This window comes from Protopterus annectens, chromosome 1.part1 (assembly GCF_019279795.1).
Source record: "Protopterus annectens isolate FY-2018-M chromosome 1.part1, PAN1.0, whole genome shotgun sequence".
NCBI lineage: Eukaryota > Metazoa > Chordata > Ceratodontiformes > Protopteridae > Protopterus > Protopterus annectens.
Genome location: NC_056726.1, coordinates 1,923,293,040 through 1,923,307,822, shown reverse-complemented (window position 1 = coordinate 1,923,307,822; position 14,783 = coordinate 1,923,293,040).

Genomic DNA, 14,783 nt, shown 5'->3' with positions numbered 1-14,783 from the left:
CAATAATTGGCTGAAGTAATGCAGTTAGTCAAAGGGGAGCCAATGTGTTCCAGCCTGGGATGACATGCTGAGCATGACATGATGCACCACCTGCTAGGGGTGGTGTGCACCTATCAGTCCAGGCCTCATGGATACTGGCAAAGGCTGTCAGTACCCACAGCGTGCCCTGAATAGGTAAGTCTCAAAACACAAACCCACCTTCATAGGTACCACAAGGGATAGGAACCTAGATGTAATGCTACTCAATGCCATAAGTCTAAACAGCAAGATGCATGCAGTGTAAACGCACACAGTATGGAGAATGTTGATATCTGCCCTGTAATAGAAAACTGGGTCAAGGCTCACATCAGCACCCTAACACTACCAGGTTACACCTCATACTGTGCTGTACAGCCTCAAAACATGGAACAAGCTACAAAAGGAGGGTGACTAGCAATAATTGTCAAGGATAACCACACCTCCATGTTGGTACCACAACAAGAAGCAGCATGGACTAGCCATGGTCAAGTACCAGTGGCTAAAATTGCCTCCCAGTATATAGCCTGCTACAGACTACCATCCTAACACCAGGAACTGCACCTGGTCTATGTTGGAATACATGAATATATCAAGCCCCCCAAACCACACTATATTGGTTGACTGAAAATACCCAGACATACACTGGGAGCATTATACTAGCACCAACACTGTAGGAGAAAAGTTCCTAGAATCCATAAACCAAAATGCCCAGGAACAACGTACCACTCCCACAAGAGGGGTAAGCATACTGGATGTGATAATCAGCAACATGCGTACTGGATGGCAAGATGAGAAGTGTATCCCTCACTGGTAAGACCAGACCATAGAGTAATCACACCGGATATACACATCCTGACCACAGTCCCTGGCCAGAAAACCACAGTGAAAAACATGTGTAAAGCATGAGTTGCACCCCTCCAAACTGATGTGGAATCGATTAAAGGCCCTGTGCAGGTGCAAAATATGGGACACACCGCAGAACCTGTTATATAGGCATTCCATGAACACAGCCAGGAATGCTTGGATTATGCAATCACAAATAACAACAAGACACAATGCCATACACGCAGGCATCTGGCATGCTGGACTCCAGCCATTACCAAACCATGCAAGAGAATGAGGAAGCTACTACATGATAGAGCAAACATAAAAAGGGAAGTAATCACTGATCAGTAGTATGGCAATAAAATATGACCACACATACAATCCACTAAGGCCAGCTACAACGAGTAGAATCTGTGAATCCTGAGGCAATGTTACACCTGCCCCAAGTACACAGACAACCCTCAACTCCCCCCAATAAATACAAATATATGTGAGAGATGCAACCATTCATCCAAACCGGAGGCTGAGCTCCCCCAACTCAGTACTGTCAAAACTAGTCAGGAGGAGAAGGTAACCACACACACCACAAACCCAGTCCCACATAGACCTATCACAACTGTAAACCAACACATAAACACAGAAAAACATTCCCGGAGGCCCTAATTACAAACACACCACACCACACCAACAGAGGCCTCCAAAGCAGACCCCCCAAGCAACCACAACCTCCAAACATAGCACATGCAACACATAGTACACAAAGCTGGTGTTCCAAACAGTCACAGGCCAGAAGGAGAAACAACATGCCTGATACAGTTGTAATAGGTGTCTATAGGTAGACACACTGCTGTCCCACTCACCAGACTGAACAAGGGAAAGGGTACAGTAAGCTGCCTGTAGGCTGCTACAATATGCCACATAACACAAGTACGCAGGTCACCCCAAAGCAAGTAGAAATATGATGCAGTCATTGTCCATGCTGGTGTGAATGACCTGAGATGTACCTCCCTGGACTACATGAAAAGAGGCATGGATGAGCTCTCTGAGTATGTACTCCAGGCCGGTATGACACTGGCTGTTTGCAGCATCCAACCCTCACCAAGAATGATGCCACAGTACAAACACAGAATGATCAACTTTAACAGGTGGCACAATTACACCTGTCAGTCCAAGAGGATCTAATGTCCGTCTGCTTGAGATGTCATGCATGACAAGCCATGCTGCTGTTCCAGGGATGGCTTGCACCTGTTACCCCTGGGCGTCTGGATATTGGATAAGGCTTTTGCCACCTCCATTGAGCCATACGTAGGCAAGGCTGAAAAGACTAACCCACCACCCTAGAAAACATAAGTGGTAAGAAACATAAGGGTAATGCTGACCAATGCCAGATGTGTAAACCACAATATGCATGCTCCTGAGGCCCTTCCCAGTATGGAGAACATCGATGTCTGTGCAGTGACAGAAACCTGCTGCAAGCCTACTGACAGCACACCAGCACTACCAGGTTACTCATATCATGCATTATGGCCCCAAAACCTGGACCAAAACATCAAAGGAGGGGCAGTATCCATATGCAGCACAGACACCCAAATGGCCAGGTAACTGACAATGCACGAAGCAGCAGAGACCACCCATGTGCACCTAACTGTAGTCAAAACTGCTGTACAGTCTGTAGCATGTGACAGACCACACTCTCACACACAGCAACCCCACCCAGACGTCCTGAAGACACTGGACAGTATGAATGCCCCACCAAATACCAAACAAGGTACTCACAAATTACCACATAGGTGGTAAACCATTATGTATGCAAGGAGTAATCAGGGACCTAGGGACACAAGTGGACAGTAACCTGTTATGTGACACTCACTTTGCCAATGTGGCTAGGAAGACTGTATATATTGGACACCGTATCATGAAAGGATTCACATCTACATCAACAGAGGTCATTGTGCCCCTGTACTGTTCTTTTATCAGACCCATAATCTAGTACAATGACTCATATGGGATGTACCTTACCTTACACCTGCAGCGGTTAGAAAGACCTCAAAGGTACCTCACCAAGAGGATAAAGGGTCTCAAATATATGTCATATGCTGCCTGGCTGTAGACACCCCAGCTGAATGCAGTAACATACTGCCTACACAGAGGCATTGTATGTCTGTTGTACAAGGCCATGTCCAACACAGAAATATTGGACATGCTCCACTGCAGGAAATCAAAGCCATTGGAGCTGTGAGAGTGACAGATGTCAACCTCAACACATAATGAAATAGGATGTGCTGGAGGGACAGATACATAACCCAGAGGCTCCCCACACCCTGGAAAAGGATCCCACTCCATGTTAGGCAGAGCCCCTCACTGACATCCCTCAACAGGAATATTGCCAAGTGGACGGATGATCGTAGATGTACACTGGGGGTATTCACTGTGTCACATCCAGACAGAGGCACAGTAAAGTAAATCAGAAATGGCCATACTATTCACATAGCAAGGGGCGGTGAAAGACACACACACTCTGGCTAGGCTTACAAATGCCCTAGGGTGGATAGCCTAGTATGAACCTATGAACTTATGAAGATACAAATTGTACAGGACACTAAGGATAATCACAAGGCTTACTCAACTGATGGTAGGACTCATGTTGGGAATGCACAGATATGCTCCGAATCACACAAATATTACAAACAACATAGCAAACACACACACATATTGCCAACATACATCCTGACAGGTGCAGTGCAACCCCCCCCCCCCTCAGAATGCAAAATATCTATCCCAGCAGACTGCTGGCCCCCTGACATTGCAGATTCTGAGGTAACAGCCATCATCCTCAAAGCAAAACACACAGCAGCAAAGGTATGAGATGGTGTCCTGGGCTGAGTCCAAAATGGACTCCAAGAAGAATGGAATGCCAAATCACACTACTGCTCAGTGTCAGCCTTACCACAGGATATGTACCCAAAGAGCAGTGTACAACAACAGTGGTCCTTCTCAACAAAGGTGTTGCCTGAATGGATACTGCAAACTACCACCCCAGGATCCTGACAAGCTTGGTCTGCATAGCTATGGAAAGGATCAGCATGTACTGCAGACATAAAGCTATCGGGGACCTACTGACACCGGACCCTACCCAGTGTGGCTGTCGTAAGTGCATATCCTGTCCCTAAACATGTTTGACCCATTTGAAACAGTCATTAAGGTCATTGATGAGGGCAATGTGGTTCACACAGCATAGCTGGACCGTGCAAATGCTTCCATACAATACCCTATGTGTTCAGTATGGATATATTCACCAGCTTAAATATAAACCCCTATGTCAGTAGAGGGGTTGCAAACCAGACCAAGGACAGAACTGACATGTTCAGACATGCTGCATCCATGTCAGACTACAAACCAGATATAAGTGGCATCCCACAAGGCTTGGTCCTGGGACCTCTCTCGTTCCGTATATATGTCCCATAGGTACAGGCCAACATGGAAGGACTGTGACTGAACATGTATGCAGAGGAGTACAAACTGCCCACCATATCTGACCCCCAGCTGACACAAGCAACCCACAAAAGGGCCATATAGAAACAGACAACTGGTGCCATAGCCATGTCAGCAAGCTAATTGCAGAAATGTGTATAGTCAACCACCATGGATATACAATAAGTGCCCACCAATTACCACACAGGTGTTAACCCATTACGTACCTAACATGTAATGAGAGACCTGGGGACACAAGGTGATAGATATCCTGCATTGGACAAACATGTGGCTGTAGTGTTCACAGAAGCATACCATATACCCACCTAATCATGAAGGTTGTCAGATCTAGATAAGGGGAGGTCACTGTGGCTCTGCAGTCATCCTTCATCAGCATTACAATTGACTACAATAGCCCCTGTGGGATGTACCTCAGAAGACACCTCCATCAACTGTAAAGTCCACAACAGTACCTCACCAGGAGCAGCAAAGAGCTTGAACAGATGCCATGTGTTGCCTGATTAAACAAACTGCAGCTCCATACACTGCCATACTGCCCACCCAGAGGCAAGCTGTGCCTGATGTATAAAGCCATGTCCAAGCTGGAATCAATGAACATGCTGCACCTTGTACAATCTGAATGGCAGTGAGCTATGCACATGAGAGACCTGAACCCCAGCACTGACATACATAGGACAAGCTGTACTGAATGATCCATAACACAGAAGCCACCCCCACTCTTGAGTAAACTCCTAGTACAGGTTAGCCAGAGAGTCACCCATCGACACTGCTCAAGATGAATCTTGATGAGTGGATGGGAGATGGTAGGTGTACCCTGGATATCACTGTTATGTCACAGGTAGACGGAGGCACAGTATACTAACCATGACATATGTCATGGCAAACTCCAGTTACAATGTGTGTCAAAGGACAAACACACTTTCTGACTAGCATCAGAAATGGCCTAGGGCACATCGCTAGTGTTTGACAATGTCCACCTATGTTGTGGAATACACTACCAATGTTGGACAAGCCTGGTTTAGGTAGTCCATATCTGAACATAATGCAACATGGTCATATGTGCACAACTGGCCCCTACACAGTCTGTTGTGCTCACTATGAAGATTTAAAGCAGTGATAGGACTAAAGCCCAGGATACTGTCCACCACAGTGAAAGTACTGAACTAGTACACTATACGGTACTACAGTGCTAGGTCAGTATGAAAGGATGTTGACAAGTGTATGCAAAGTATCCCATGCAATCCCTGCAGGCACAGTATAATCCCTGTTGTGTTCAGACACGAAGCAGTTGGCCAGTAAGTACACAACATGACACCCAACACACAACCATAAACATGAGATATTGTTGAAGTTCACACTCACCCAAATATGTGGTGAACTGCAGAGTTCAACATATGAAAAGCTCACACTGGGCATGCTCGCACACTTTGATAAATGAGGCATATGTCAGACAACATGCCATGGAAAGGTTGAACTGAGCATGCTCACACACTTAGGCCATATCTCCGTTTAGCAGTTGGCCACACATATCTGGTATTTGTACGTGTCATTCCAGGAACCAACCACAACACAGCAATCTGCCCAGTGCACACAGTAAATGACTACAGAGACATAAGTGATATAGTGGATCCCACTCATATTCAAACATCTTCCACAGATACACAAGTTGTTCATAGAAACAGGGAATGCTATGGCAATAAAGACCTGCAAACAGTCTAACAGCAACAAATATTGTGCATCTGACAATTAAACATATGGGTGTAGAGGTCAATACTAGGCTGTTTGCCCTAGGGAATGACAGCTTAGCCAGAGTGTGCTTGGCATCTGCATCCCCAGTACAGTAGGCTACTCTGCCACTGTAAAGTAGGTCACATAAGGCATCGTGTGAGGCTAGTGTGCTGTGCCTCTGTCAAGCAGGGACACAGTGGAGATCCCAGGGTTTGAATGTGCTTAGCCACATCCATGTTGTTGGTGTTTGCTGGAAGAGGGTTGCTGAGGACCTCTAACAGTAAGTGGGCATCAATAACAGACTGAGGGGAGCCCTATCTGCATTGTCTGGACAATTTCACTGTCAATACTGTGTTGTGATGATTATGTGGGATTGAAGTGTCGTGCCGGTACTGTTCAGAGATGTCCTCCCTCTGTGGGCTACAGCTCTGCAGTGTATTAGCTCACTCTGTCTGTTGGACACCTCATATATGGCTGGTGTACACCTGACAGGTGTCCTGTTGTGGAGCAGTCATGGGTATATGTGGGATAGCATGATCAATGCAAACCTTACACATGCTCATAGAATGCAATTGTCAAGAATTATGCAGAGTGGCCAGTATAGTCCCCCAGCATGGATCCTTTGAAGTCTTCCACCCCAGTCTTCACAAGTGTAGATTCTGCTTGTGCTAAATACAGTTTGTTTGCAGTGACAACCTTGCCTGGGGGTGGGGATGGAATATGGATGTCCAGGGAAAGGTGGGTATGGTCAGATATCAACAATGGTGGTCTACCTCTGGTGTGGAACAGTAAGTACCCATGTTGCAGATGGACAGGTGCAATATGTATTCCCCCATGTGGCTGTGGTGAGTGGTTCTGCCATAGCACATGGACCCACAAATTGTAGTGGCTGTAGTGTAATGTTGTAGAGGCCTGAGTAGTTCCCACACACAATATGCCTGTACCTGATGTTCACAACTGGAATGGTGTATGTGAACACCTGCATATCCCGGCACTGTTCCCAGGGAAGCAAAGTGTGTGTCCTGGTTGTGGGAGGGGTGTTCTGGACTGGTTGTGTTCTGTGTTACAGGTCCTGTGGTCACGAAGCATGGTATAGAACATAACCTGCCAGTGCGATGTGCATATCTGACCCTGAAGTAGGTGGCTGCAAATGCGTATATATGCTATCCCCCACCTGACAGGTAGTACTAGATGTACATACCTCTGTAGAAATAAAGATGTCAGCACCCTATAAATACTGCAGGTGCAGAACAGATGCCCAGTAATTCAGATAGCGCGCTCTGCTAATGCGTCTCCCTCAAGTGTCATAATATAGTTAGGTAGAAGTTTGAACCATGCAAATGCTCAGTGTGTGTGGGTGAGTGGGGTTGTTGTGTGTGCAAGCCTGTGTGAGGGAAGTGTCCCTTTTGGCAACTGGGCAAACACTCTACAGGATGCACATTCCCCTTTCTAAGCACTGATGATGTCAGCACCCTATAAGTACAGCAGGAGAAGAAAACCTCACAGTAATGTGAATAGCGCGGTCTGATAATGCGTCCATCTCGAGTGTCATAACCTAGTTAGATAGGGGTTTGAATCTTGCAAATGCCCAGTGTGTGTGTGGGGGGGGGTTAGTGTGTGTGCAAGTCTGTGTGAGGGAAATGTCCCTTTTGGCAACTGGGAAAACACTCTACAGGATGCACATTCCCCTTTCTAAGCACTGATGATGTCAGCACCCTATAAGTACAGCAGAAGAAGGGAAACCGCCCAGTAATGCAAGTAGCGTGCTCTGCTAACGTGTCCGTTTCAAGTGTCATAACATAGTTAGGCAGGCGTTTGAATCCTGAAAATGGCAAGTGTGTGGATAAGGGGAGTGTGTGTATTGGCAAGTCTGTATGAAAAATAGGTGCATTTTGGCAATTAGGAGAACACACTACATGATGAACATTACCCTTTCCAAACACTGATGATGTCAGCACCCTATAAGTACAGCTGGAGAAGAAAAACCTCTCAGTAATCTGAATAGCGCACTCCGCTAATGCATTTCTTTCAAGTGTCATAACGTAGTTAGGTAAGGGTTTGAAACTTGCATATGACAAGTGTGTGTGTTTGGATGAGGGGAGTTTGTGTGTATGCAATTCTGTATGAAAGACATGTGCTTTTTGGCAATCAGGAGAACACACTACATGATGCACATTACCCTTTTCAAACACTGATGATGTCAGCACCCTATAAGTACAGCCGGAGAAGAGAAACCTCCTAGAAATCCGAATAGTGTGCTTCACTAATGCGTCACTCTCACGTGTCATGACATAGTTAGATAGAGATATGGATCCTGCAAATGGCAAGTGTGTGTGTGTGTGGGGGGGGTAGTAGGGTGTGTGTAATTGCAAGTGTGAGAGAACAGTTCCTTTTGGAAACTACTACAATACACCAGATGCTGCATATTCCCCCAGTAAACACAGGTGATGTCACCACACTATCATTACAGCCAAACAGGGCTAACTGCCCAGTAATGCCAATAGTGTGCTCCGCTACTGGGTCTATTACCACTGTCAGAGCACAGATAGGTATGTTTTGGAAACCCACAACTGCCATGTGTGGTTGTGTCACACAATATGACCATGTATGGGTTGTTGTTCATAACAATGCATGCCATTGCCTAAACCAGCAATGGCAATGCACACATGATGTATGTGTGTGACACATACACATATATACCTGTGACCTTCAGTAGTTACCATGTCTGACACGTGCCTCAAGTGGATAAATGGTATTTGCAATGCATAACATTATGACTGTGTCTTACTGTGTAGGGGCCACATGCGGTATGTGTATATACAGTGTGAGTTGTATATGGTATAATCCCAACAGCAGGGGATACACATCTGGTCTGGACCATATAGTCTACATGTAGTCGATGAACAGGTTCCTACCTGTTCTGGGAGTGGTAACATGTTGTTCGACTGCAATTCAGTGACTACATGCTGGGAACCTTTCAGCTAGTGTGTTGTAGCTACAGTAATGCTCACACACAATGTTTGTCTGGATGCAGTCCAGCCATATTAAGACATTTCTAGAGACTGTCATATTGCCAGTGTTGTTAGGGAGGACAGGTGGGTTTCCTGTGTATGGGAGGGTTGTGTGTGCCAGGCTATGAACCAGAAGGCAGTCCAACACACTGTTAGCTGCTCATGGATAGGCCCTGATGCTTTGTGCTGTGCCAACAATCTGGAGGTGTGTGTATCTGTGGTGCCTTGAGATACCACCCCCTGTCCATGTGTGTTACATGTGTAGGGGATGACAGGCATGGTATGAGGTATAACCTGGCAGGGATGAGTTGCACCTGTGAGCCGTGAATCAGGAATCTGGTACTGCACAGATATTGCAGTTTACCGTGCTGAGGACAGTGACCAGTGCATACATCTTGCGGTGTACACTGCTGGTGTTGTGTAGCATTACTGTTAGTGTCCTATCCCGTGTGATACCCATGGAGGTGGCTATGTAATCCGTGTCCTGCAGCAAAAGGCACTATGTGTGTATCAAGAGACTTCACCAATATACAATGGCCCATGGGTGTCACGTGCAAGCTGCCCCTCGCAAATCATTGTGGCTTCCCTAGCATGTAAGCACACATTGACAGCCATTGGATACCCTATGAATGACATTGGAGATTGAGCAGAATGTAGACATAGAACACCCTTCCTACATATTGTGGTAGCATACCTGGTGAGGGTATGATGGCAACCAAGGTCAGGCTCATACTGGCCCGTGCCACATGCTGAGAGAGCCCTTCTATGTTTCCTATCATGCAGTCCAGGGAGGTACATCTCAGGTCATCCATAGTGGCATGGACAATGACTGAGTCATATGTGTCCATGCCTCTGACTGACCTGTATGCATGTGTTTTGTGGTGGACCATAGTGCCCAATGGGTATATCACTGTGACCTTCACCATGTACAGCCTGTTGAGTGGGACCTCACTGCAGCGGCTAAGAGAGGTACCTGACACATCTGTAGCAGGTATGTTGTGTAGCCCTACAGGCTGTGAGTGTGTGGCACATGGGATGTGTGTGCCATGTGTGGCATGTGCTCTGTTCCGACTTAACGTATGCCTGTGTGCCAGCTGTGGAGGTGTGTGATGCTCAGGCAGGATGCTATTCTGAGTCTCCAAGTATGTCCCAGTGTGTTCGGATTGCTGTCAGTGTGGGTCTATGTCAGACTGGTATTGTAGTCACTGTAGTATGTCATGCCACCTGACAGGGTATGGCAGTACTGGGTTCAGAGTGCTCAGTCCCCAGATTGGCTATGTGGTGGCATCTCACACATGTGTTGTACATTCCTGGCCAGGGGAGAGGGTTGACTGCATACATGTGACAGCTGTGACATTGCCACATGACTCACATAAACCACAACTGGACCATAGAGGTGATTCACAGGTTACCTTTGCACATGCTACCATAGTTGTGTGATTGCCACGGTGATTACCAACACATAGGGCCAATGGGGAACAACATACTGAAGGTGAGTATGTGTGGGTGTACTGCTACTGATTTCATAGCACTGGCATATATGACTGCACACGTGGGTAAATGCCAGGTAATTCATATGCAATGTGTCACAGGCAATGTACATGCGAACAGGACAGACAGTGATGTTCTGTCAGGTGGAAAATTGACATACATATAGTACGCTATGCAGATGTCACTAGGAATCCACAGAAGCTCTGTAACTCTGCATTGCAGGTGGAATCAGTGTTCCAGGTAACCTCAAGCAAACATGCATGCAAACAAAGCTACAGTAAGCAGGGCTGGAAGTAGTCCATTGTACAACAAAGAAGGGGTAACACTTCCAGTAGGTAACAAGGCAAATATGCAGGCACTATCAACATGTACCCAGGAATGCACAGCTCAGATGTCCATGGTAGAACTGATATTATGTCATATTTAATTGTAATTTGAATTAAATTGGTACTGCACACATATCATCATGCGCAAACATCCACATTGCATAGTCATTGTGGGCAACATGCCACCATTACTGTACATGTCCATCATTGCATATCACTACTTGCATTAGCTTCTCCCCTGTGCTACCTATGTATGTGGCTATCTGCTGACATCCTTACCACCGGTATGCAATAATGTGCAGCTGTTACACTATGGTACTTACTATGGGTGTAGATAACAATTCAGGACAGTCATACAGTTACTGCATCAGGCATGCTGGGATATACACACAATCATATCAGCACACTGTACTGTTACCAACATGATACTAGTAATACACTTCTATGTAGTCACCCTGTGCATCAGCAATGTGTTTACCTGTTCCTGCACTGATGATGGAGATTGCAGGAGGTGGCACAGTTTCATCATATGCACAGGGTGTGAATTAGGTATGCCTGAGTCTGCCACTGATACCACCAATTGACATGTATGTGTATGTGTGTTGGTGAGGGACAGCAGTACAGGGTGGGGCACTGTTGGTGCAGTGTGTGCATGTATGTGGTAGCTGTAGGTGTTAACATTTCGCATGTGTGTATGCATGCACACAGTTCCACCTCATGGCTGCCATATACTGGAGTTTGTGGACAGCCACAATCTGCACCTGGCAGGTCATACAGATCAGTGTCTGTGGGCACAGACACGGTATCTGTGTTTGGCAGGGGTGCTACGGACCATATCCGGTACTAAGCCAGACGGGGTACTGTCATCAGAAGCGGGAGTTTGTTGACTGGACACAGGTCCCTGTTGGGACTGTCCAGAGCCACATGCACGTGGTCTCCTGGGGCGGTCTGGTGACAGCACAGACCCAGCATTGGTGGGGCTGCTGCTGGCACTATGGGGGCGTCCGCGGGCCTGTTGTCATCTGCACTGACTGCCAGCTGCTGCTGTTGCTGGCATACGGCCACGTCAATGCCACAACCATCCACCATTGCCCTGGCTCATGGACATGTGGTTGTGGAACTGCTGTAATATGTCCCCACAACGTCTGTCTATGACATCAGTGAAATTACGGATAGCATCCGCGATGTCATGCATACTGTCAGTCATGGATGTGTGACATGCTCTCAGCTCCCTCAGACCCTGTCTGGTGTACCTTTCCTTACGTGACTGTGCCTGCATGACAGCCCGAAACATAGCAGAGGTTGACAGACCTCTTTGGGCACGTCTGCCAGAGGCAGTACGCCCATAGATGCTCCCACGAGAACCCATGGGCAACTGTCTGTGTGGTACCATCTCAGGACCCTGCCCATGGCTGCTGTGTGGGGAAGCATGTGCCACAGATACAACATTACCCTGGTCAATGCCCACTGTATCCTGCCCATCACCTAGGGACAATGGTGACATAGGATGTACTGGCAGGATGACTGTGCACAATTATGGGGTTGACAGCTGTGTACTGTCAATTGGCTGACCAATGATGGACCCTGACACACCTTCCTGTGCCATTACACAGATATCATCATTATCAGTACCTGTGGCACCAGATTCAGGTTCCCTGCTGCAGGATACCAGAGCAGCACCAGAACCTGTGGGAGGAAGACAGGAAACACAGTTTACAATGTCTACACTATGTTACCAGTGATGCACTAATGCACACATGCACACATGCACACGTGGACACATGCACTCATGCACACATGCACACGTGGACACAGGCACACATGCACATATGCACACATGCACACGTGGACACAGGCACACATGGACACATGCACGCATGCACACGTGGACACGTGCACACATGGACACATGCACACATGCACACGTGGACACAGGCACACATGCACACATGCACACATGCACATGTGGACACAAGGACACATGCACACATGCACACATGCACACGTGGACACAGGCACAAATGCACACACGCACACATGCACACATGCACACCCAGCAGTATACACACAGAGCACTACTGAGTTACACTATTATTACTAGCACTATCAGGACTATTATAGGTATTGTTAAAACACACTCACCAGCATGGATGGGCTGCCTTGCTGTAACACCGGAGGGACCTGCAGAAATGAGGGGATTAATGTCAGTGGTCACAACTGTGCCCTTGATACTGCGTATGATACAGTTCAGTAGTACACCAGTTGCCTTTCACATGTCAGCTGCTGATATTGGCAATATCACACCTGCACAATTACATACTATGTTGACAGCTACATACCAAAGGACACACCTTACACATGCATAAACTAACAGTGTACAGAACAGTCAAATGTACATATGGCGTATTACCTGCACACTCCATGTCGTGCTGCTGTGTGGATCCAGCCTCCATCATAATGCAGGTGTGTTGCTGTTGATGTTTCTGGGCTGGAGCCACAACACTTAGGAGTATCCCCTCCAGTCTGGTGAGGGGGGGATTTGTGGCCACCCCACCTCCTGTGGCGACCTGTTGCCTGTGTATATCCAATGCACGCTGACGGACATTTCTGATTTAATCTCTGCAGTGATGTCGTACCTGCTCATATGTCCTATTATGCGTGCCGATATCATTTACCCTACAGACAAGGTCTTGCCACAGTGCAGCCCTCTCCTGCTGATTCTGGCTGGTGCGGGAAAACAGTATGTCATAATCCCGCACCAGGCTCTGGTGTATCTCTTCATCTTCTGCAGCACAGTAGGCAGGATTTCGCTGATGCACCATGTCCCTGAAAGAGAACACAAACAGGATATCAGCAAACTATGTCAGCAATATATGGCACACATACTATACATGATACTCAACTGTATTGATATACTACTACTCCCATATGTAGCACATGTGTGTCTCTTGGTGGATACACATGTACATGGCCAGATATCAGTGCTCAGCCAACACCTGTGCAACAATACCTGCCACATTCCATACAACATAGTACCAAGCCCCATCGGTCAGCACACTGAGACAGGTCCAATACACAACCTCACTTTGGGGGCTCATACCAAGGTACTGTATGTGGAACGCCATCCACTAGTGTGATCTGGACACAAATTAATCAGCCTGGATATACATATCCCACCACCACCACCAGCACAGTAGACTACTTTGATATATATGTGAATAGACAGATTTTCACTTGTTAGGACTGACATGGTATCCATGCAGTCCACTGGGCCAGTGGAAGCCACAACCCACAATGCTGACCCCTTTGCGAATGCTTCCCATGGACATCCCAAAGAATGCATGGAACATGCACACACATTTCTAACCCAGACCCTATGCACAGCGGTTAAGCATCCTGTCTGGTGGACCCCAGCCACAGGCAAATTGTATAACGATAGAAGGAAGCTACTGCAGGACAGAGCAGATTCACATAAAGTTAAGGCATCTGTGGTCGGCACTGGTAATAAGCTACGGTCTCTCATAACAACATCCACGGCCAACTCTGAGAGGGAAATGGCCACGGACACTATAGATAACCACAAGGCCTTCTTCAGTTTTGTTAGACATATGGACCAAAAGCCTCAGATATGCTCTGAGTTACTACACACCTACTTAACATTCACTGAACCCACAGATATCGGCAACATTCTGGCAGACAGGTTCAGTGCAAATATCCCCCCTCCCTCTCCCCCACACTTAGAAATACTTATCACAGCTGAATGTTACCTCCCTATCATCTCAGATGTCCAGGTGAGGGCCGCCCTCAGCAAAGCAGACCACACAACATCAATGTGACCTGATGGTATCCCTGGATGTGTGCTACGTGAACTCCAAGAGGAGATACAACTGCA